This window comes from Haliotis rubra, unplaced genomic scaffold, assembly GCF_003918875.1.
Source record: "Haliotis rubra isolate DU_JTF1 unplaced genomic scaffold, ASM391887v1 Scf348, whole genome shotgun sequence".
NCBI classification, from domain to species: domain Eukaryota; kingdom Metazoa; phylum Mollusca; class Gastropoda; order Lepetellida; family Haliotidae; genus Haliotis; species Haliotis rubra.
The window spans coordinates 636,931-661,097 of record NW_025767022.1 but is presented as its reverse complement, the minus strand read 5'-3'; the positions used below and the strand labels follow the sequence as shown (position 1 = coordinate 661,097).

The window sequence follows — 24,167 nt, the reverse complement described above, 5'->3', positions numbered from 1 at the left end:
GATTCCTTGGCACACCGCTCACTACGTAGTCGGGACGCCGCAAATATAAAAACACTGACATGAACAGAAAACGTATTTGTATGAACGCCAAAACTTTTAAATGTGTTAGCCGTGTGTAGATGTTTAGATAGATGGGAAAGAAAACCACTTGGAGTTAACATTTCGTATGCAAAGTGCAGCAAATGATTTTGTCAGTTAAGTAGTTTCAATTTCCTTCTACATGCATAAAATTTATTATATTTAAAAGCATGACTTTTATCGTTCATTTTATGCACATTTAGCCCTGTTTTCACTAAAGTGCCTCCTTGTCACCATCCACGTGCTACATGTTGAGTCGATTTTATGGCGAGAGTGCATCGGAAGGTGTATGTTTTCAGCGGAGCGCCATGAGATCACTGATACATCCAGATATCTACCATGCGTTGATGTGATACATGCAACATACGGTAATATGACACGATAAATCCTCAGCGATATACTCTGTGATTCTGTGCTGTACACAGATGTTCCTCGGTATGTTTATGCAAATAATATTCAAGTTCTGCCGTATTAAACAAAATCGTACGCAACATCACGGAATATTGAAAGCTTTTCACACTTGGACCAAAAAGGGGAATCGAACCCGAGTCATGTGCGTAAGGAGAGAACGCTTTAACAATGAATCTACACAGTCTCCCTTGCAAGCTAATGAATTGCATGAATATGTTGCAGTTGACTTGAACGTGTACAGTCCGTGTATATGTCACTGTCTAAATGGCAGCGTGTATTCACATCTTTCTTATAGGTTATGTCATTAACAGTTTTGTTTCGTAAGACATTTCTGAATACAAATTTCTGAATGTCTCAGACAATAGAAAAGCATCCCTGACAATAGTGTCATACTTACAAAAGTGGAGTAACGTCTCTGACAGTGGTATATATGTTGTCTCTTTCAATCACAGAAAATCTCCTACAATGGTACAGTTTTTGTCATCGTCAATGGCATGGTGTCGCTGACAGTAGTCTAGTGTCTCTACAATTGTGCAGTATCTCTGAAAGTGTCCCTGGCAATGGTGAAGTATCTTTTTCAAGTACCTCTTAGGTAGTGAAACATCTCTAATAGTTGACAAAATATCCCTGACATGGTCATCCTATCTCTGACATGCATCGACACATCCAGAGTACAGTTCCTGTGTTAACATTACCTTGTGGCACATTGTGCTGGTCGAGTAACAGTGTGAGAGGATGACACATATAGATAAACATCTTGGAGTTGTTCTTCCCGTTATCAGCAGTCTCATCCATTCTAATTATGAGCACGACTGATGTCCAGCCTAGAAACGGCCTGATGTGTACGTGTTGGGCATAGTCACTGCAGTCAGTGTGTTGCTGAGATGTGTTAGTGATAGTGACATGATGCAGCTCTACAACGTAATACCATGCCAACGACGTTGTCGTCAACTGCTGCAACTGTAAGTGAGGCATGGTATATTGTAAGGCGTACTGGTCGTACAAGGTGGGTAAGGTGATCACATTGTAAGGTTGATCGAGTGGGAGCCCGGGGAAATAGGGTGCTGTTCGGAAGACCTATGACTGGTTTGTCCACACACAAATATTAAACATCAACACGACAGAATAACCAGTCTCAGATTCCTCTGGACATAAAAGGCAATATGTCAGCGAAAATTACATGAATGGACCACAGAAAATGGTGGCTTTGAGGTAGCCGGGTACAATTCTACTCGTACAATTGGTGTTTATGAAATCATTAATCCATATGATCAACTTGATGGTGAACTTGAAACTCCAGCAGCTATCTAATCAGAACATAACGGCGAGCCAAACCTTTAAACAATGTTCACATTCACTGTAACGAGCAAATGCCCCATAAAACATACATGCACATATACACGTAAATAACACACATTGGCTCTAACTCTACAACAGCGTTTTAGACATCCACACTACCCTTGACATTAATTACACAAGGCAGGGCCCCTAACAGGCACCACCGACAGATTTATCAGTGTTTTCTAGCAGATCTCACCGAGCAAGCGTACCCCTATCTGTACCAGTGCAGTTGATTAGCCTCATCCAAGGTGTACTCCAACTCATCCTTGTGGAATCTGAAGGCTGCATATTGTAATGACCATTGTGAGATACAACAACATGTTGATGTTGTACAACTCTTGACATGATCAGGTACTTCGAGTCAGTATCGTACGAGATACAACATGTTGATGTTGTACAACTCTTGACATGATCAGGTACTTCGAGTCAGTATCGTACGAGATACAACATGTTGATGTTGTACAACTCTTGACGTGATCAGGTACTTCGAGTCAGGATCGTACGAGATACAACATGTTGATGTTGTACAACTCTTGACATGATCAGGTACTTCGAGTCAGTATTGTACGAGATACAACATGTTGATGTTGTACAACTCTTGACATGATCAGGTACTTCGAGTCAGTATTGTACGAGATACAACATGTTGATGTTGTACAACTCTTGACATGATCAGGTACTTCGAGTCAGTATTGTACGAGATACAACATGTTGATGTTGTACAACTCTTGACATGATCAGGTACTTCGAGTCAGTATTATACGAGATACAACATGTTGATGTTGTACAACTCTTGACATGATCAGGTACTTCGAGTCAGTATTGTACGAGATACAACATGTTGATGTTGTACAACTCTTGACATGATCAGGTACTTCGAGTCAGCATTGTACGAGATACAACACGTTGATGTTGTACAACTCTTGACATGATCAGGTACTTCGAGTCAGTATTATACGAGATAAAACATGTTGATGTTGTACAACTCTTGACATGATCAGGTACTATCAGTCAGTATATAGGGGTGGTGGGGCAGCCTAGTTGTTAAACCGTTCGCTGGTCACACCGAAAACCCGGGTTCGATTCCCCACATGGGTACAATGTTTGAAGCCCATTTCTCGTGTTCCCCGCCGTGATGTTGCTGGAATATTCCTAAAAGCGGCGTAAAAGTACACTCACTCACTCACTCACAGTATTGTATGAGTCAGTGTTGTAAGAGATACGAGAGCATGTTGATGTTGAACAACTCTTGACATGACCAGGTACTTCGAGTCAGTGTTGTACGAGAAAAGTGGGGTTCGACTGTGTCTATTTGGGAATTTCAACACCTGATATAAGTTTTAGAATCGGCATGGAAAGTAATCACTACCTTTCGATGATGACACGGAGAACTGAAAACATAGCTACCTGTTAAAAGAAGACTCCCAGTCAATGTTTCCGATATCTGAAAGTACGGATAATCACATCAAGTTTAACTTTGTCTATCCACACTAGCCAGTACGTACCGAGATCGTATTACTTCAAGTCGACCAATAGTTTCACATCAACGGTTATCATTTCATGGGCTTCAGTGTGTGAATCAGTTATTCACATGATATAACTATTTAATTAATGTCACAGTTTGTGTAAAGCTAGAGACACGGGAATATATCCCCGCTTTTTCTCGATTGACTACCCACCGAACCGGCATAGCTGTATCATATATAGAAACCAAGCTTACACACATGACTGCATGTACATACACTGGCGTCTTCTGGTACACAGTTAGTTGGGGATTAATTTTCACGTGTCTTCTGTAGCGTTCGTACGTCCCCGATAGCGCAGTTTGCTGACGGGATTAGCTGAACTGACCATGAAAAACCTACTGTCTGACCCTGGTTCTCCGATATATTATAGGTCTACAGATATCCCGCTCTATGTGGAGCCTCCCCTTCTCAATCAACCCAAGTGTAGGAAGGAGGAACACTGCAGAATAAAGGCAGATCAAAAGGCGAATGTTGCTTCGCCACTGAATCAAGGGAGGTTAGTTCATGCCGGTTGTAATTGGCCTACAGATAGCTGGTGAAGCGGGAGCTCATTGATTGGTAGTCCAGCAAATTGAGGTTGCCCTGTTGTGATAAAGACGATAAGTCAATCAAGAATCACACACCATGATGACGTCATGAGGATATGGGGAGCTATTTTCCGTCATGCCTGTTTGTACGATCACAATTCGTCTTCATTTTCGGGCACTGGACTCTGATTGGGTCGTTATTGTGCCATTAGCCGTGATTGGTCAGCATGTTCATCTGTCTGTATGACAGGGGTGAGGATACAGAGCGATAACGAGAGTACTTCCCTACACCAAGAAACTCTCATATGATGACAAAGCCAACACCAACCTAACACTACAGACTGGGCGTCTACAACATACTCATCAACATCAATGCTCAACATTTACATTATTAGATGGTGCATTTAATAATCCCTTGAATTTAGCAATATTCCTGAATTCTAGCCCTCAATGTGATTCTCGCTTAGAATGGTATCCAGAAACCTTAGCCGTAATGACAGGTGACTTTCCTGAGCGCGTGCCATGGTACACCGACGGCGTTAATAGTTGATCACAATATCAGTCACTAGTTTGTCGCATATTTCTGGCTGATAGAACCAGAATTGAAGGGACGTAACTGGCTATGGATTCTTCAAATCCATGGGACCACAGTATGGGACTTCTGGCCGTGATGGCACTTGTACCTGGCAGGACTCTGGTACATGATGGACTGACTCTGGTACCTGATTGACAAGCTCTGGAACCTGATGAACTGGCTGTGGTACCTGATGGTTCGGAAGGCTCGGCAACCTGATGGGCAGGCTCTGGTACCTGATTGGCAGGTCATGAGACAACGTGGCATGGTTCTACCGAGACGCTAATGGCTGCTCCTGGTTTTGCTGGTCTAGATTGTGTATAGACCGCTGTAACAGAGCTGCCTGGGTAACCGTTATGACATACTCACTCAGTGTTCCATTGTTCCAGCCTATACATGCCAAACCTTGACATTGAGATTAATTGTTTATCGATGTCATTTTACTGCCATTCCTATTATCTTACACTTTTCAGTGTCCGTCTAACTTATGTACGATTGGGAGAACAAGAGTTTCTCAAAAGTGGTGCAAGTATACATCCACCAGATTACCTGTGGCACTTTCAGCAATGCAATCATCTTCGCTTTCTTACTTCACTGACTTCATTTGTCAAAGCCGCTTGCTTCGTCATCTAATCCTACACTGACAACGCATACAGTCAGTTGTTATTGGCTAAAAAATCAGTCCCTGACATTTGCTCCCTCACAGACATTAATGGATGTTTTAATGTTAATGTACACCACACACAGAATTTGAGAGCTTAAACGGATGTTACCAATTTTTCCTACACTGGCATCAGTGTGCTGGAATCAACAGCATCTGGGATGTAATTTCCCCTTATCTGCATCTTATCATGTCCAATTGGATTATCGCTTATTTAATTACACATATACTTCATGCACTCCGTCAGTCAGTTCCGTCGGGATGAGGTAACACATGTAGGTGTCTCGCCCAGTGTGCGCTTCCTCCTTTATGTCGACTCTGCCACCACAAAGGTGTGGCCTCCGTGATTTCCATCGATTTTGTCATTAAACTACTGATCTCACATCGTTGCTGATTTTATAGGTGTTAATGCTAGGCAGAATCGATGGATTGACAGTGTATGGTAAAGCCTAGATTCTGAAGTGGGAAGAGTGATGCTGTCACCTCCTTTCACGTCAGGCCAGATGTCCGGCTCCAAGCAGATCTGTATGAATCTGTAGTTTCCCGTGGGAGGTAGTCAACAATATCGGCACCATATGGCACCATCAGGTAGTTTTCATCTCAGTCATGTAGTAGGTATATTCATTATACCAGGACAATAGTCAGCACAGGTTGTGAGGATATTTTAATCAATTTATATCTTCGTGTGTGCTGGAAGCGCAAGCAATCTCATGAACTACAGAGAGTACATTTGATACTGACACACTTAGTGCTGACACTAATATTGTGTTAAGTCCCTTTGTCATACAAAAAACAATAATCATGGTTTCGAATCACCCTTCGTTCGGGTTATGTTTGCAGGTGGTTTGTTTGCTCCAAACCTGTGCACGTCTCAAGGTGGTAAACGTTTGAGACCTGATCATTTTTGGCTTTCATCCCACCGTGAGCTGACTCCCCATCACATAACTTGTATTATTTCAAAATGGCTTTAAATCCCATCCCTTACCCCCTCACTCACTCGTTCAATCAAGGTCAGATTCCCTTCACTTGGCAAAGTTTCTTGTATAACGTAGATATTTGTTAAATTCGCACAAGCTTCGAAGGAAAATAATGGTCGATTGTATTACAGTACTGCAAAACACATAAGCCGTCTCTTGACGCCTTACAGTTACGTCACTGTATCAATAAAATGTTAGCAGATGCAGCCTAACACGCAATATGCCGCTTCTGTTTTCTGTTTATTTTAAATAGTAATATTCTGAACAAATACATTCAATAAATATGCCTTGTTGTTAAGAGTGTACCATGTGTCTCAACTCACGATCTATCATGACGATAATCAACATAAGCTATTTGATTATAATTATTCGTTATTGCTTTGTGGAAAATTCAAATTAAATTGAATTTGTTCAGTTCTCAGCATCTGCAACTATATTTTCCATCAGATTCGAATATACTTCAGTTAACGTTGTTTGAAATTGCACCATGATCAAGGCAAATTAAGAACGATATATGTATATGTAAATATTTATATATGTAAATACATGTATATATCTTGTTGCAAACCCTGCCGTTCATTGACCACGTGTCTTAAAATGCATGGAACACGTGTTGGCACTTGCGCTATTTAGAGATATCATTTGGTTATTAAGTTATTAAAACACTCAACACTCGTAAAATAACCCTATAAAAGGTTAGAAGATTGTTTTTACATGGATGAGTTTCAGGTTAACGATGAACTGTGTAAATTATGTATTGAAATCACAATGATCGTTCCGAGTTCATACGTCGCTCTAAAAGTGGTTGATTTATTGTCAGGCACATCAAATGAATAATAAAATGGCCATTACTCGCGTGTACTCAAACCGTACCATCTGTTGTGTAACTACTGACACCTTCAGTTGGCGTTTTTTGTGTGGTCCATAGTGAGATGGAACCTGCAGGCAATTGTGTTATTCGGGGTATGGTTGGTGTGTGTCATGAAACATGATCAAGCCTAATGCCTTCCCATACAAGTATGTCAATGAAGCCCTCATCAAACATTCAACGATAAACTATCAAAAATGATTTTGTAATCAGAGTCCGTTTTAATTTCCTATTCAATTTGTTATCGATCTTGAATATTTGATCTTACTTTTTACACCGCCCGTTAATATCCGTTTCTAAACAGCATTCAAGATAATCATTAAGTGTGTTTTTAAAAGCGTCCTCCCTTGAGACCAGTGTTTCTACTCAGAATGATGGTTCTCTTGTCCCCCTTTCGGTGGGAATAACTATTTTATACCAGAACGACAGCCATGTTTGTTTTCAACAAAGAAGACCTGAGTGTTAATGTACATTAAAGTGTATAATACCTGAAACCATATCCCTGTGAATTTAACAAATATCTTGCATTTGTCCTTATATTTCAACCTATGCTTCATACATTCCCTAACCATCTACCGGAACTGACCTTTCGCGTTATGAATTATTCACTGACCTCCTGTTGTGACCTGGATTATTTGCCTGTAAATCATCTTCTTCAAAGAAGTGAATCTTTGCGATACAGCTGACAGAAAGTTCCCAGCGTTTAGACGTCACGTTGGACAACGGTGCCGTCACTTGCGTCGGCATCCTTAGGCTTTGATGTCTGCGCAGTGTTAGACAGGTGGTAATCGGCATGGTGCCACTCATTGGTGGGAATATGTCTGAGAGGACTAGCTGCCTTCTGTTTAAGGTTTATTTGAATTCTCTTTGCAATTATTACCTTAGTCAATAAGTTTTACAATAAAGATTTCTTTATTGCCCTTGAACTTTCTTCACTTACACATTTCCGACGTCCTAATTTGTCTTTTATAGAGGGTCGTGATTCGGTTTAAGTTTTCTGGTCTTATGGTATAGTAATGTGACACGGGATTAATTATGTGAACAAAGGTAAACTATTGTTTCATATCGAGTTTGCTTGGAATAGTGACGTACATGTACTGCCAAGCGTGGTGACTGGTCCATTATGTCACTGTATATTTTAAATATCCACAAAGATTTAGTTCGTACTTAATCAAGAAAGATGTTGGAAATGTAGACATTTGTGATGTATTTCTTTAAGAAACTATTTTCAGAATCGTCAACGAAAATAGCACCAAGCACATATCATCAAACAGTTGCAAGGAATGTTGAAACGGTTGAATCTACCGGGGAACATAAACTAAGCCGTACGTGTAAATATCGGTTAAACTCAAACGTAACGAAACGGACAGGCAAGTTTCAAATGCGCAACGGTGGGAATGGTGGTGTGGTAAACGTCTGAATGATTGTGTTCGTCTTCATTGGTTGAGTTAGTAGTATATACATTTCTAGTATGTGCCAGATTGTTGTGTCCAGTCCCAACAAACTATGTCATTGCTCATACAGAACACGAGTCTGATGGTAGCTTAATAACCCAAACCACCATTCCTTGCTTTAATCTGCCCATACGCTGCCGGTATTTATATTCAAAGTACTCCCCATCCACCGATTGGGTTCTTTGTTCCTCCAATCACCCCTCTAGTCATCTACTGTTTGTTCCTCTAATCACCCCTCTAGTCATCTACTGTTTGTTCCTCTAATCACCCCTCTAGTCATCTACTGTTTGTTCCTCTAATCACTCCTCTAGTCATCTACTGTTTATGTTAAAGAGGATTAGGCGATGAAAGAAACACTGTTGTGTCTCCGTCTGTCTGTGACAAGCACTATTGTGCCGCACTGAAACATGAATCTTACTGCTGTATTAAAAGCCAACCTCAGTGCTTTATTGAAACCCAAACATTAGTGCAATATTGAAATCTAAACCTGGATACAGCAGTGAATCCGGGACCCTGGTGCAATATTCAATCCATGCCTTAATGCCACATAAAAACCGTAATCGTTGTACAGTATTGAAACGGGAACTGTTGTCCAGTATTGACACACCAACCTTCCAATGTAACAATATAGGTCTCAGCCACACGACAGTGACGAGGCATAAAAAGTTATATCTCGCGTTGCTGCGACCATATTCTATTCATATCTCCGTTGTCCGTGGCAACAATTACAAGTGAAAACTAACACAACGACAACAGTTTCTGAAAAGGATCAGCCTTCTGTCAGAACAGAAACAGTTGAAACGGGGTCATCAACCGAAGACTTTCATTTGGTGATATTGTCTGACTCGGTGTCAGGGCCATCTTGGTCTTGATGTCGAACGCTTTATGCTACGGGTCTCACATCTATTCTCTTTGTGGTCATCTCCATCGTTGTCTTAATCTGCTGGGATCTGACTTCAAGCCAACTATTAATTAATACGTTGTATGGTAAAAGCCTACTTGTAATCAGACACCTTGCGTTGCCAGTGTTAATGTCGCCATAGAGTGTGTTTAATTCGCTCCAACCTGTTTCTGAAATAGAACGTCTATCTTCGGTTTCTTCTCCACTGGCGTTTCTGCAACAGTTGTAGAGTTGATGGTACAGCGGGCTGACAGCGGTCTATATCTTGACGGGAGCGAGGAGCACGGACAGGTGAAACCCCTTCCACACCGACACCAGCCATCAACGTCCGGGATCACGGCAACTGAAACCAACACACGTGCGGCAGACACACAACTCTAGACTGCAATCAGACGTAGTGTTTAGGCTTTATCATCGCCTCTATAAGATGCAAATCTAGGGGGTTTCTATGTCTGGTGTAGTCCACTGTGGGCGTGCCACTGAAATATCACGGGTGACGTTTCCCCTCACAATAGTAATGATCAAAACTGAATACCGAGTAAAAATAATTGCATCCGCAGCAAACTTCGAAAGGGACAAAAAACAACCTCTGCAAAATTGTCACTTAATGTGGATTAAGGTCTAATTTCTCGGTGAGGCAGGAGGACCCATGGCCGAAATACTCCTGGGCTAAAAAATTAACAACGGCGGTAACGCTACAATGAATTAGGTAGCACATTGTGTTTAGCGCCATGGCAAAGTGTAGAAGTTTTCATGTGTATCTCCAACAACGTCCCACTAACCTAGTAAATCAGCGGTATGTGATTTGTACGCTCGGAAAACATTCATGTCCTGAGTGCATGTAAGTGTCCACGTTTATTCCATGGAGTTTGTAGATTACATCTAAGGTCATGCGAGCTACGCACGAAAGGAAACGCGCTGTTCAGCTACCGAGATGCCTGATTGGTTGAACGTTTTCGCGACAATTGTCGTAGCGGACCGAGGACTTATCACCTTCTAGCCAATCAGGCGGAAAGATAATTGATCCTGTGGGACTATTTTAGCTGGATTCATCCGCGTGGTTCGGTAGCTGCTTCTAGATGCGCTTAGAGACTATCCCCTAAATGTGCACTATTTGATCGCTAAACGGAAGTATGTTAGAAGGCATATAAGTCGACATCAATAGATGGCTGCCGGCAGCACGACCATGCGTAAAGACAATCTATTCTCGAGGGTAGATCCATTCTTGTCTAAACACTGTCGCGAACCAGAAAGCGGCCGTGGCACCAAGGAAAATTAACCATTTTACGGCCATTTGCCCTGATTAAGTTGAATATTATGGTAAACGTATTTGGTGAGGATGAATAACCATACAGGGTACAAACCAAGATATACCTGAGACCAACCCGGTGTCAACCACAGCCAAGGCGTAAGCATATACCAGACAGTGCCACATATACCAGACAGTGCCGCATATACCAGACAGTGCCACATATACCAGACAGTGCCGCATATACCAGACAGTGCCACATATACCAGACAGTGCCGCATATACCAGACAGTGCCACATATACCAGACAGTGCCGCATATACCAGACAGTGCCACATATACCAGACAGTGCCACATTCTTTGACGGTAGGCTGAATAGGGGATTGCGGGCTGGAGAAGACACACGTGCCCCAACGTACGTGCACACAACTACGCAACCTTCTCCGATTCCACGCCCCATTCAACAACCCCTACCAATCAATCCACCCGCGTACCATATTACGTAGTCAATATTCAATCAATTACACACTTTTTGATCCAGTTGCCCTCTGTTTGGTACTTTACTTCTATTATCAATTATGACGGTAAACAATATTGTTGATGTGGATTTTTAATAATTATGTTTGTATATATATTCTGATTTAGGTTGTCACGCAGTCACCATGAAGGACTCTGTTATGTCGGTAATTGATCGTTGTTGATTCCCAAAAGTTCGTTCATTAAAATTTTATGTGATAACACTAGCGCTGGCAGTGAACACCATGACGTCACAGAGTGTCAAGGTGATATAGGTTTGAAACAACAAGCTGTTATATTTGTGAAACGAAGCATGTCATTGAAACCAAGTGATGAATAGGTATTCAGTCTTGCATAGTGCGGGTTTGTCCCAAAGGTCTTAAAATAACATTTTGTATTTAACTAGTCATTGAAGTGACGTCACGATCAAGCGAGACACTATTAACGTGATCTCGGTCTCAATGTTGCTGCTGCCGTGTCCTCTTCCCTGTCCTTTATCACACGTGACGAACGTTTATCTCTTATTAATGATGGGAGAAGGGGCGGCATAGAAAACCATTACAAAGTGTCGTTTACGTCATTGCTGGCGCGGTGCTGAAAGTGGCATGATGCTGACGTCTTGTAAGTCAAACCCCTGACACTGACCAGGAACTGGAGTCTCGTCACTGCATAAAAGGATTACCAAACAGGCGGATACAGCCAGCTGCTCAGCTGCTAATGGACCCATCCTTGTGTGTGATGTGTGTGTGTGGATAAGTTGTATTTCTAACTAAACTAACAGACATCCAAGTTAAACATAAAGAGTTTAAATGTGAAAGAAGCATTTGGAAAATGTCGTTGGTGTGTGATAAGACTTCAGTTGTTTTCAACACAGATGGGTCTCTCGCCTCAGTGACACTATCACAGTATCATGTTGCATAAGGGGCGGTGGGGTAGCCTAGTGGTTAAAGCGTCCGCTCGTCACGCCGAAGACCCGGGTTCGATTCCCCACATGGGCACAATGTGTTAAGCCCATTTCTGGTGTCCCCCGCCGTGATATTGCTGGAATATTGCTAAAAGCGGCGTAAAACTAAACTCAGTCAGTCAGTCATGTTGCATAAAATATACTGTCATAGATTTAATACGGACATGCACTTACCTATAACTCAAAATCAGTAATTATGTTCCCTGGAACTGCAGTCAGAGATTGTTCCCTGTTTCTGCAGGTGCTACTTTGTACTTCAAGGAATTGAAAAGAAACACAATCATCAGAACTCTTGCTTCGTGCGTAATATTAAATGGATCATTATACTGAATTTCTTAACTTTGGGTGCATTCAAGCTAAAGTCCCTAAACAGTGTGCCCGTCCGTTTTGGGGAGGAGAAGACGTGCGTCTTCTCTAACGTTTTGTCGACCTGGGTTGTTCCTGCTCTCGGCCATGCTACAGTGTACAACTAGAAGTAGCAGCCCTGTTTTGCGTTCCATTAGCTCACAGTCTGCCAGTTTCAGGATCAATCGATAATGTATGTCTTTTTAATCATTCAGATAAAGTAACTTAATTAAGCAGATACCAATGACTTAATTGTTGTTCCATTTTATAGGCAGTTGTACAAACAAGTGGTACTGAGTGGGCATAGCTGTGATCGTTCAGTATAAATTAAAACGGGTTCGCAACAAATAACTGATTTGCTATTTCATTTTAATCGTCGGCACGGCAAACAAATCGTAGATGGGAGGAAACAAACAGCCAATGTTACACACCTCGCGATGTGTGTGTCATGCAAGTTGCTTTGTCTGTTCAATCGTAGATTTCAGACTCTCTGTGATTGCCAATTTGCCCGTAAGTAGGTTAGACGAATAGAGAGATGCATCTACAACTACAGAATGGTGTATACTTCTTGAATGTAATGAATGTTATATATAGAGGTAATCTAGATTTACGATGAAATTAGAGTTTTTCTGGAATCGATGCCTGACCATTAGACATCGATACAAATGCTATTTTGACGTCAAATTACAGGCTGAATAGCCAACAGTGATTTTGCTTACAAATTGTAATTTGAAATGTGATGAGAAGACATTGTAGTATGTGAGGTTCCCTTGTGCTACTCACAACGTATTCACAACGAGAATTGACTGTGAATCTCCTCAATGCGTCTGTGTGAAGGATGTGACAAGATTTAGCACCATATGTTGTTTTGTTGAAGGAATAAATTACAGGTGTTGTTCAATATCGAGCGACTGGGCTTCATTTGTCGCCGGAACAAATGCGATGGAGATTCATTATGAATAACTTGAGGCGGGGTAGTTACACATTAAGTATAGCCTGGGATCGCAGGGAGCGAAACTAAGTGCAACTGGCAAAAGGGGATCGGTTGGCCAATATAATTTCGCAGTGGGTATCGGGCCCTGTAGTTCTAATAATATAAGTGACTAAACCATGGAACTGTCCTGAACGAAACATACTGTGCAAGCAGTCATGCTGTCATTTATTACTCAATTGAGTGGTACAGGCTGGAGACACCAGTCCTAACTGGTAGTTTTCTCAAGCTTGTTCTAATCTAATATTTTCTAAACTAATCATTGTTGAACAATATGCGGTTTTACTGTCACGTTACAATTGAAATATCCGCACAAATGTCGTCATGTACAGCTAGCGAACTACAGGCCCAGGGAAACAGGTTCGAGGTGAGAAGAAACGAACAATATTTCCCTGTGTTATTTAAGTAGACATTTACAGCTTCAGGCATATGTCCATGAGAGTTATGTTTTCATAAAGGGACAGCAGACGAAAGGGTGAGCCTGCCTATAACACCTCGCAAAATCAACATTTGCCAAAATGTATTCAGTAGATATTCAGCTGTTATCAATCGACATACGTGTTCTGTTCGTCAAGTGCCTTGTGCAATAAAGTCTAAAGTAAATCCACATCAATCAACTAGGATTCAATTTTTCTTCAACTCGTCACATAGTATGTATATTTCATTTCTCATCTCCCCACCAGGTGACACCAGGGCCTCAGAACACATGATCGCAAATGTCAATTTCATTAGTGAATTGGTGGTCATAAGTAAAAATACAGCTAAAGTAAGCTTCCGAATGATGGCGTTAATAATTGATGCTGTTGGCTTGTATGAATAGGCTTGAATGAAGTAACAAGGCGGTTATTTCCTATCACTGTAGGATGCACGCCATCTATCGAACACAGTCACAAACAACAATCATTTTCACATGCTACTGTACACGTTTCTCCCCCGAGGCAGACTGGAACAGAGGTGGTGGGGGCTGTAGCACTGGGGCAACAAGCTTGCAATACGGCTACGACTGGTTGGTGTATTACATACTGCGGGGAATAGTGGACGTGAATGTGGCCGGAGAAATGTACCGAAAACTATCAGCTGAAGGCCTACTGTGCTGCGGTGAGTGGTACAATACACTAGGGGTAGAACCGGGGGTAAGGGTGGCTGTAGAAATGCTTCACAGATCTAATTGTGATAGATCAACAAAACTACAATGGATGGTACTGTACACCGGGTGTGATACCAAGGGTGGCTGTAGAAATGCTTCACAGATCTAATTGTGATAAGTCATCAAAACTACCATGGATGGTACTGTACACCGGGTGTGATACCAAGGGTGGCTGTAGAAGTGCTTCACAGATCTAATTGTGATAGGTCATCAAAACTACCATGGATGGTACTGTACACCGGGTGTGATACCAAGGGTGGCTGTAGAAGTGCTTCACAGATCTAATTGTGATAGGTCATCAAAACTACCATGGATGGTACTGTACACCGGGTGTGATACCAAGGGTGGCTGATACACAGATCTAATTGTGATAAGTCATCAAAACTACCATGGATGGTACTGTACACCGGGTGTGATACCAAGGGTAGCTGTAGAAGTGCTTCACAGATCTACCTGTGATGGGTTAGCAAAACTACCATGAATGGTACTGTACACCGGGTGTGATACCAAGGGTGGCTGTAGAAGTGCTTCACAGATCTACCTGTGATGGGTTAGCAAAACTACCATGAATGGTACTGTACACCGGGTGTGATACCAAGGGTGGCTGTAGAAGTGCTTCACAGATCTAATTGTGATAGGTCATCAAAACTACCATGGATGGTACTGTACACCGGGTGTGATACCAAGGGTAGCTGTAGAAGTGCTTCACAGATCTAATTGTGATAGATCATCAAAACTACCATGGATGGTACTGTACACCGGGTGATAGCTAGGGTGGATGAGAGGGTGGCTGTAGAAATGCTTCACAGATCTAATTGTGATAGGTCAGCAAAACTACCATGGATGGTACTGTACACCGGGTGTGATACCAAGGGTGGCTGTAGAAGTGCTTCACAGATCTAATTGTGATAGGTCATCAAAACTACCATGGATGGTACTGTACACCGGGTGTGATACCAAGGGTGGCTGTAGAAGTGCTTCACAGATCTAATTGTGATAGATCATCAAAACTACCATGGATGGTACTGTACACCGGGTGTGATACCAAGGGTGGCTGTAGAAGTGCTTCACACATCTAATTGTGATAGGTCATCAAAACTACCATGGATGGTACTGTACACCGGGTGATAGCTAGGGTGGCTGTAGAAGTGCTTCACAGATCTAATTGTGATAGATCATCAAAACTACCATGGATGGTACTGTACACCGGGTGTGATACCAAGGGTAGCTGTAGAAGTGCTTCACAGATCTAATTGTGATAGATCATCAAAACTACCATGGATGGTACTGTACACCGGGTGATAGCTAGGGTGGATGAGAGGGTGGCTGTAGAAATGCTTCACAGATCTAATTGTGATAGGTCAGCAAAACTACCATGGATGGTACTGTACACCGGGTGTGATACCAAGGGTGGCTGTAGAAGTGCTTCACAGATCTAATTGTGATAGGTCATCAAAACTACCATGGATGGTACTGTACACCGGGTGTGATACCAAAGGTGGCTGTAGAAGTGCTTCACAGATCTACCTGTGATAGGTCATCAAAACTACCATGGATGGTACTGTACACCGGGTGATAGCTAGGGTGGATGAGAGGGTGGCTGTAGAAATGCTTCACAGAACTAAGCGCAGAAGGTCCGTAATATAGCGGTATGTGGTTCTATTACACCTGATATGTACTTGGGGTGGACATATGATTAGTAGAGGCATGTATCAAGAGGTGTCACACTGCACATCCTCTATGAGGTGGTGGGATGTTTTCATTCCGAGGTTGCGCAGGCAGTACAATGAAGACGGAAGACGCGGTATTACTGCCTCACAGCAGTGTACCTGTATCTCACCACCTGCAATACGCTTGATGAGTTACATAGAAAAGGATCTTTAGATCTTAATTGTACTATTTTTAATGATCTGAGAGAAAAAGGGGTATGACAGCGTTTCGCATTAGGGAGCCTTGTATCTTTTAACCCCACATGGGTACAATGTGTGAAGCCCATTTCTGGTGTTTCCCGCCGTGATATTGCTAAAACCGGCGTAAAACCAAACTCAGTCAGTCTGTCAGTGTATCTTTAAACTGGAGAGATAGAGCGATTGAAAACCATTACGGGCTTGGTGTACAAGAGTGGTCTTACTGGGTATCACAATGCACACCCTCAGCAAATTCTTGCCCGTCGCAACACCTGAACTTATGGTAAATCATAGGTACATAGTTGTACAGACTGCAAACACGTTACTTGACAATGCGCTTTCTGCTTCAAACAGCGCATGCTCTGTTGATGTGCCCGCACGGACCACATTTCAGTGCATGTACTGATCGATCCTCACTCCAAACTATTTTACACCATGGAGACAGAGCAGCTCGTTGCTTAAGAAATGAATTAAGTATAGAGTAAGCTCCTATTTCCCGTGTCCCCTACCCCATGGCCACCCTGTGTGGAAGGTATGAAGGCGAATGTGTACCCGGCAGAGTGATGCTGTTAATATGGGCGCTAGAACTGCCAGATCGATCGCTCCAGCGTGATTATACCGACCAAGATTAGATTAACTATTAATAAGGGATTACTCCGGCGATATCGGAGCATGTCGCTCTGTTTCCAGGCTAACAGGATGACTGAAGGATCATTCTTCCGCTAGCCTCACTTCAGTAAACGGCCGCCCATCGCTCCTCTCTCTCACCACGTATGTAAGCGGCGGTTGTCAGTAGTATCGTGTCCGCTGCTCACAGACTCGCTGAAGAAGTCGGCGCCGATCCTCGGCCAGCTAGCGGCGAACAGAAACGATCAGTCACAGGTGGCCATCGGCGGACATCCACGAAGAAACCCTATTCAGTGTTTGTATCTCCACGTGGAGGCATCAGTGCAGTTCAGTGGCGGGTTTTCTTTCCAGGAATGTTTAAACACTTACAGAGTGGTTCCCGTTGTTACCTATGTATGCCCACGCCCCAGACTGGCTAACCTGATCCTCTCCGTGCTGCTGGACATCACCGTGTCGCCGTCGTCCCCACAGACGCAGCCAATCTCGTGGATACACTTCTACAGGTGGTTTGTGCAATCATCAATAGAACATCCATATTTGCCGGATGAGTGAGAATGATATCGGTGTTTCTTGATGAGGAGTGCACGCTCCAGATGCTGAAACCAGTACTGATGTCTGCAAGGTAGGGAAATCTAGGGGCGCAGCGTGCTTTATTCTAAGTAACAGAAATATCTATACAATCTGTTGTGCTGAACATTTCATTTTGTGAAAGCTACTGTTGACCAACCCAGTGTACGCGTAATTGTGGCGCAACGATAGGTGTGCCATGTGTGTGTGTGTACTCATGCATGTCATTGTTTGTAACTGTTTAGTGCTGACTGTGGGAGACATTGTCTCGATGTGTGAATCTCAATCCCGTATGTACATTAAACACAGCTACCTGTAGCGTTACACAAACCACTCATTGTTTGATGACACAGTAGGCTGATATCGGTAGCTTCTATGTACATTGCTACCTTACGGTAGATACTCACATAGCTGCACAGAGAGACTGTACGTTTAGCATGACTGATGCACATAGAGCAGTAGGTCGTGTTGCTGGATGATATGGTGATACTACTTGTAGCCAGTATCTACATCGTTAAACAAGTACATGATAGACATGGTAAAATATTTGTAGCGTTTAGCTACACATCACACACTGGTTCTTGTAGCCCATGTCGATGTTAATGGCAGTTATTCCAGCTCTTACCAACATTGTTACAAAGGTGTCAGTGATTCTGTTGTCTGCAGTGTGTACAGGTGTGGCACCCCCAGGCCTGCAGTGTATACAGGTGGCACCCCACAGACCTGCAGTGAATACAGGGGGCATCTCAGGCCTGCAGTGTATACAGGTGGCACCCCTAGATCTGCAATATGTACATGTGGCAACCCCAGGCCTGCAGTGTATACAGGTGGCACCCCCAGACCTGCAGTGAATACAGGTGGCACCCCACAGACCTGCAGTGTATACATGTGGCATCTCAGGCCTGCAGTGTATACAGGTGGCACCCCCAGACCTGCAGTGTATACAGTTGGCACCCCACAGACCTGCAGTGTATACAGGTGGCATCTCAGGCCTGCAGTGAATACAGGTGGCACCCCCCAGACCTGCAGTGTATACAGGTGGCATCTCAGGCCTGCAGTGTATACAGGTGGCACCCCCCAGACCTGCAGTATATGTACAGGTGGCACCCCCACAGACCTGCAGTATGTACACAGGTGGCAGGTGGCACCCCAGACCTGCAGTGTATACAGGTGGCACCCCACACACCTGCAGTGTATACAGGTGGCACCCCACAGACCTGCAGTATGTACAGGTGGCACCCCTCAGACCTGCAGTGTATACAGGTGGCACCCCACAGACCTGGCAGTATGTACAGGTGGCACCCCAGACAGGTGGACAGACCTGCAGTGTAGGTACAGGTACAGGTGGCACCCCACAGACCTGCAGTGTATACAGGTGGCACCCCAGACCTGCAGTATGTACAGGTGGCACCCCACAGACCTGCAGTATGTACAGGTGGCACCCCACAGACCTGCAGTGTATACAGGTGGCACCCCACAGACCTGCAGTGTATACAGGTGGCACCCCACAGACCTGCAGTGTATACAGGTGGCATCTCAGGCCTGCAGTGTATACAGGTGGCACCCCCCAGACCTGCAGTATGTACAGGTGGCACCCCCACAGACCTGCAGTGTATACAGGTGGCACCCCCCAGGCCTGTAGTGTATATAGGTGCCCCCACAGGCCTGCAGTGTATACAGGTGGCACCCCCCAGGCCTGTAGTGTATACAGGTGGCACCCCCCAGACCTGCAGTGTATACAGGTGGCACCCCACAGACCTGCAGTGTATACAGGTGGCACCCACAGACCTGCAGTGAATACAGGTGGCACCCCACAGACCTGTAGTGTATACAGGTGGCATCTCAGGCCTGCAGTGTATACAGGTGGCACCCCCCAGACCTGCAGTATGTACAGGTGGCACCCCCACAGACCTGCAGTGTATACAGGTGGCACCCCCCAGGCCTGTAGTGTATATAGGTGCCCCCACAGGCCTGCAGTGTATACAGGTGGCACCCCCCAGGCCTGTAGTGTATACAGGTGGCACCCCCCAGGCCTGTAGTGTACATAGGTGCCCCCACAGACCTGCAGTGTATATAGGTGGCACCCCAGGCCTGTAGTGTACATGTAGTGTCATGAGTCACGCTCAATGTAGCAATGTTCTGTTGGCGTGGTCCTAGCTGACAGCACCCAGTCAGCCTACTGCCACCGTGTTCCAATATCTCACACGAATCAGAACAGAATACTTCATTCAAAAGATCAGATACAAAGGGTCGTTACCGCCTTTGCTTGAAAGCTCTATGGAGTGAAACTCCACTTAACACACCCAGTAAAACCTAGAAGCAAGCAACAATTGGGATATTGCCCTATTAGGTATGCTAGTAATCACCCGATGCTGTGCAGATACAAACACAAGAACACAACGCACGGCAAGCTCTGCAGAAGCTGCCCAGTGAGTATAGATTACCACGCTCTCTGCAACATAAAGTACAATTACTTTGGTCAGATTCGTCAGGTTATGATTAGGTCCCACTATGTTGTACTGTAAATTGCTTCAAGGCTTTTGTCATGCTGGAGCTGGTTGACAGAGATGCCCCTGGATGATATTTGTGTATTGATGATGACGGAGCTGCCTCGATATGCAGTGAGTGGCTTCAGCTGAGGGGATTGGGACAATGGTCGTATTCAATTCATTGTCTCTCAGTGTTCAGGAATACTCATTGTAGCACCGTTTATTCTATACCTGGTGGAACAGGACGTCGGTTTGGATATTGTATGTTCTGGAAGTATAGTGACAAAATCAATGTCCCATGCAATTCCTTATTTTAACTTGAATATTATGGTCCTGTGATTTTTCAGGTGAACAATTGACTTGCCCCACCATGTGTTTGTGACAAAGGCAACCGGTAGGGTAGTATACGTTCACCTTTTCGGGACCACCTGGTATAGATAGACTCTTTGAGCACATGTTAAGTATCCAGACGGAATGGACAACGAGACAAGAATTCTGCTTTCAGCAGAGATTTCCCAGCATTATTGAAAGAGATTTATCTCTTTAATTTACAAAGATAATGCCTTTTAACTGTAAAATAAGTTTAATAACACATTTATTTGCTGAACATGCATACGGCAAATAAAAGTTAAAAGCAGCTACATTTAATGCTGTACATGTATGCAACTACTGAATGGCTGACAGCCTTTCTTGTACGTTGATAATGATCCAACTGATTTGAAACTGATCACCCTTAATGCGTTAATATTGACTGTATTGATGGGCCACCATGCAGAGACAGATAGTGAACCGATTGTCAGCAGTCTCAACAGCTCCTAAACTTGCAGTATTGATAGTTACTGGGGAAATGTGTCATATGATATTGACAGAGACAGCTGACGTGAAGCCCGCGCTCTGGTCAGTTGGTCAGCAGTAGCAATGCACATATGCCAATTCAGCAACTGATACATATTCATCTGATATATTCCTGCGATGACTGCACTTTAAGTAGCATCAATTACTGCATTTCGTTACTGTGGGAGGCGATGAGGGTGCATCGAACCGTGTAGGTAATTATTGATGGACGTTGGAACATAACGGTAAGTTATCGAAGCGCATCATGGAGATGCTGACGGTGCAGTAACGACATACTTATCAGCTGTTTGTGATTGACTCACTGCAGATGTGACTAATTACAGTCTGATTACGTCGACTCTGATCTTCTGCAAATTGTTAGTCAGAATGCAGTCATCATGATTAATTGTCCTTCCAATTAGGGTAAATACCAGTCTATTTAAATATAACAATGCTACCTTTTTATCCTTCGCCTTTGATAAGGGCATGAGTGACGCAGCACAGCGGTGATCACAGGGCCACAATATTTTGATTAAAGTCTTGATATCATTTTATAAGAATTTAGTAAACGGAATCATAACCCATGTGACGAAATGTGTCAAAACTACAAGATGAAATGGTTAACGTGTACTATTTTCCTAATATTGCAGCATTACCAAATCTTTAACTGAGCCTAATTTCTGGAAAGGGGAAAATGAACTGAAACCACAGACATACTTGTTTGCAATTTTACAACATATGCTATATAGATCGTTTAACTGGTTTGGTCTTTACATGATGATATTGTAAATTCAAACTATTGAAGGGAAATAGTTGACGTTATAACTTTCATAAAAAATAAACATTTCCGTTACACGTGTATTGATGATTGTCTGTAGATCGAAAAGAACCCCTATGATATTCTATACTGTCAACATTAAAAGCAAGGGATCATATTGCGCCAGATACCCAAAGTGATTTGTTTGTTTTATAGCCTCATGAAAAACAAAAACAAGAAGAAATACAAATATTTTGCCATCGATTACAACAGCAAACTTTGTACATGTAACTTGCTTAGCAGGAGACTGATACGTTTGTTGCCAGCCTGTGTGATAATGGTAAAACGTTCACACCGTCAGTACTAGAAGTAGAATTCACGGCAGAACGGACAGGTGTCACAAACACTTCTTTTCACCAAGCGACAATCAAATTTTCACCAAGCGACAATCAAATGTAGTTGAAGGATGTCACGTTTACAAATAAGTGTAGTCATTGTCAGTAAAACAGCTAATATTGCTACAACAGCTTAAGGACACGTGTCGTTTCTACTTAGAATGTCGTATATAGAAGACTACTAAACTATGCCAAAGTAGTCTCAAACGACTTGTGTTTGGTGAATATAGTGTTTCGATAGACTTGTATTTGTTGAATATAATGTTTCGATAGACTTGTATTTGGTGAATATAATGTCTCGAACGACTTGTATATGGTGAATATAATGTCTCAAACGACTTGTATTTGGTGAATATAATTTCTCGATAGACTTGTATTTGGTGAATATAATGTCCTGAACGACTTGTATTTGGTGGATATAATGTCTCCAACGACTTGTATTTGGTTAATATAATGCCTCGAACGACTTGTATTTGGTGAATATAATGTTTCGATAGACTTGTATTTGGTGAATATAATGTTTTGAACGACTTGTATTTGGTGAATATATTGTCTCGAACGATTTGTATTTGCTGAATATAGTGTTTCGATAGACTTGTATTTGGTGAATATAATCTCACGAACTACTTGTATATGGTGAATATAATGTCTTAAAAGACTTAAGTTTGGTGAGTAAATGTCGTGTTCTCTATGTCGACATTTGCGATGGTTTGCGAAGCGAGCAATGAGATACTTAGTCAGTAATTCCACAATAACGTACTCCGGTGTTTCACTTTTTTCAAACACAAATGCAGCAAAACAGTTTAACTGGAGCCTGATGCCAATATAATTATAGCGTTGGAAACAGTCGGGTTTTCCTTAAAGCTGTGTGTTTCGTTTGAAACACTTTATGAGGAAAGTGAGAAAGTCAATCATTGTACATGTAACTATCATTTTCTGTAATGTTTGCCTTTTTAGGAAAGTATAGACTGTGACGTGACATTATCTGCAGGAATTAGACGATCAAGGTTGTTAACGATCGCCACTTACATCCAGACTGAAATATAGATACTGGAGAATTCCCAAGTGTACAATTCATTGTGCTCATGAGACATCGACTTCAGGTTTACCTACATCTTGGTATCCTACATCGACTTCTGGTTTACCTACATCTTGGTATCCTACATCGACTTCTGGTTTACCTACATCTTGGTATCCTACATCGACTTCTGGTTTACCTACATCTTGGTATCCTACATCGACTTCTGGTTTACCTACATCTTGGTATCCTACATCGACTTCTGGTTTACCTACATTTGGTGGTTTACATCGACATTTGGTATCCTACATCGACATCGACTTCTGGTTTATTATCTGGTTTACCTACATCTTGGTATCCTACATCGACTTCTGGTTTACCTACATCTTGGTATCCTACATCGACTTCTGGTTTACCTACATCTTGGTATCCTACATCGACTTCTGGTTTACCTACATCTTGGTATCCTACATCGACTTCTGGTTTACCTACATCTTGGTATCCAGTTAGTCAAACCGGATCAACCAACTTACGAATCTTCAGTCAAGACCGTGTCCCGGAAATAAGCATGCTGTTTGACAATTACAGCTACCTTTCTACTGTGTAATGGTCCTGGTCGCCAAGTTAATGCCATACATGAACAGTGTTCGTGTAGTTTCTTTTGTGAAAAATAAGAGCAACAACTGCAATGTTTATGATTATTATACACGCCACAAATATCTCTGCTGCAATCACAGTCTTTTGCATCATTCCGACTATATGACAGTCATGTGTATGCTACGCACCATCAAACAGTCCTGACACCAGGTGTCCGCACAAAGGTGAGCGTATCCTGTCACAGCCGTCACACAAACAGAATGATATCCGTGACCGGTTACATCAAACGTATTTCATCAAAAGCGCAAACACGTTCCAATCCGTCCACTACCGGTAACACTTCAAGGGAGGAGCCTAGCCCTGGACTACATAATGATTGTCGATTTCACAAGCATCGAATTGCCTGATTATGAACGTGTAAATGTACATTGCATACTATAACGTTT

At 42.8% G+C, this 24,167-nt stretch overlaps 1 protein-coding gene across 3 annotated transcripts in view; it reads left to right on the top strand.

The window, feature by feature from the left end:
- LOC124284924 (muscarinic acetylcholine receptor M1-like) overlaps positions 1-24,167 on the top strand; it is a 232,592-nt gene that overhangs the window by 166,656 nt on the left and 41,769 nt on the right. For 2 of the 3 annotated variants that reach the window (XM_046721056.1, XM_046721055.1), the window contains exon 1: positions 16,924-17,686. The exons of the other annotated variant lie outside the window; for it this stretch is intronic. The gene's annotated coding sequence lies outside the window, so the exon portion shown is untranslated. Of the gene's footprint in view, positions 1-16,923; positions 17,687-24,167 lie in introns of those variants that run through there. 3 annotated transcript variants of the gene reach the window in all.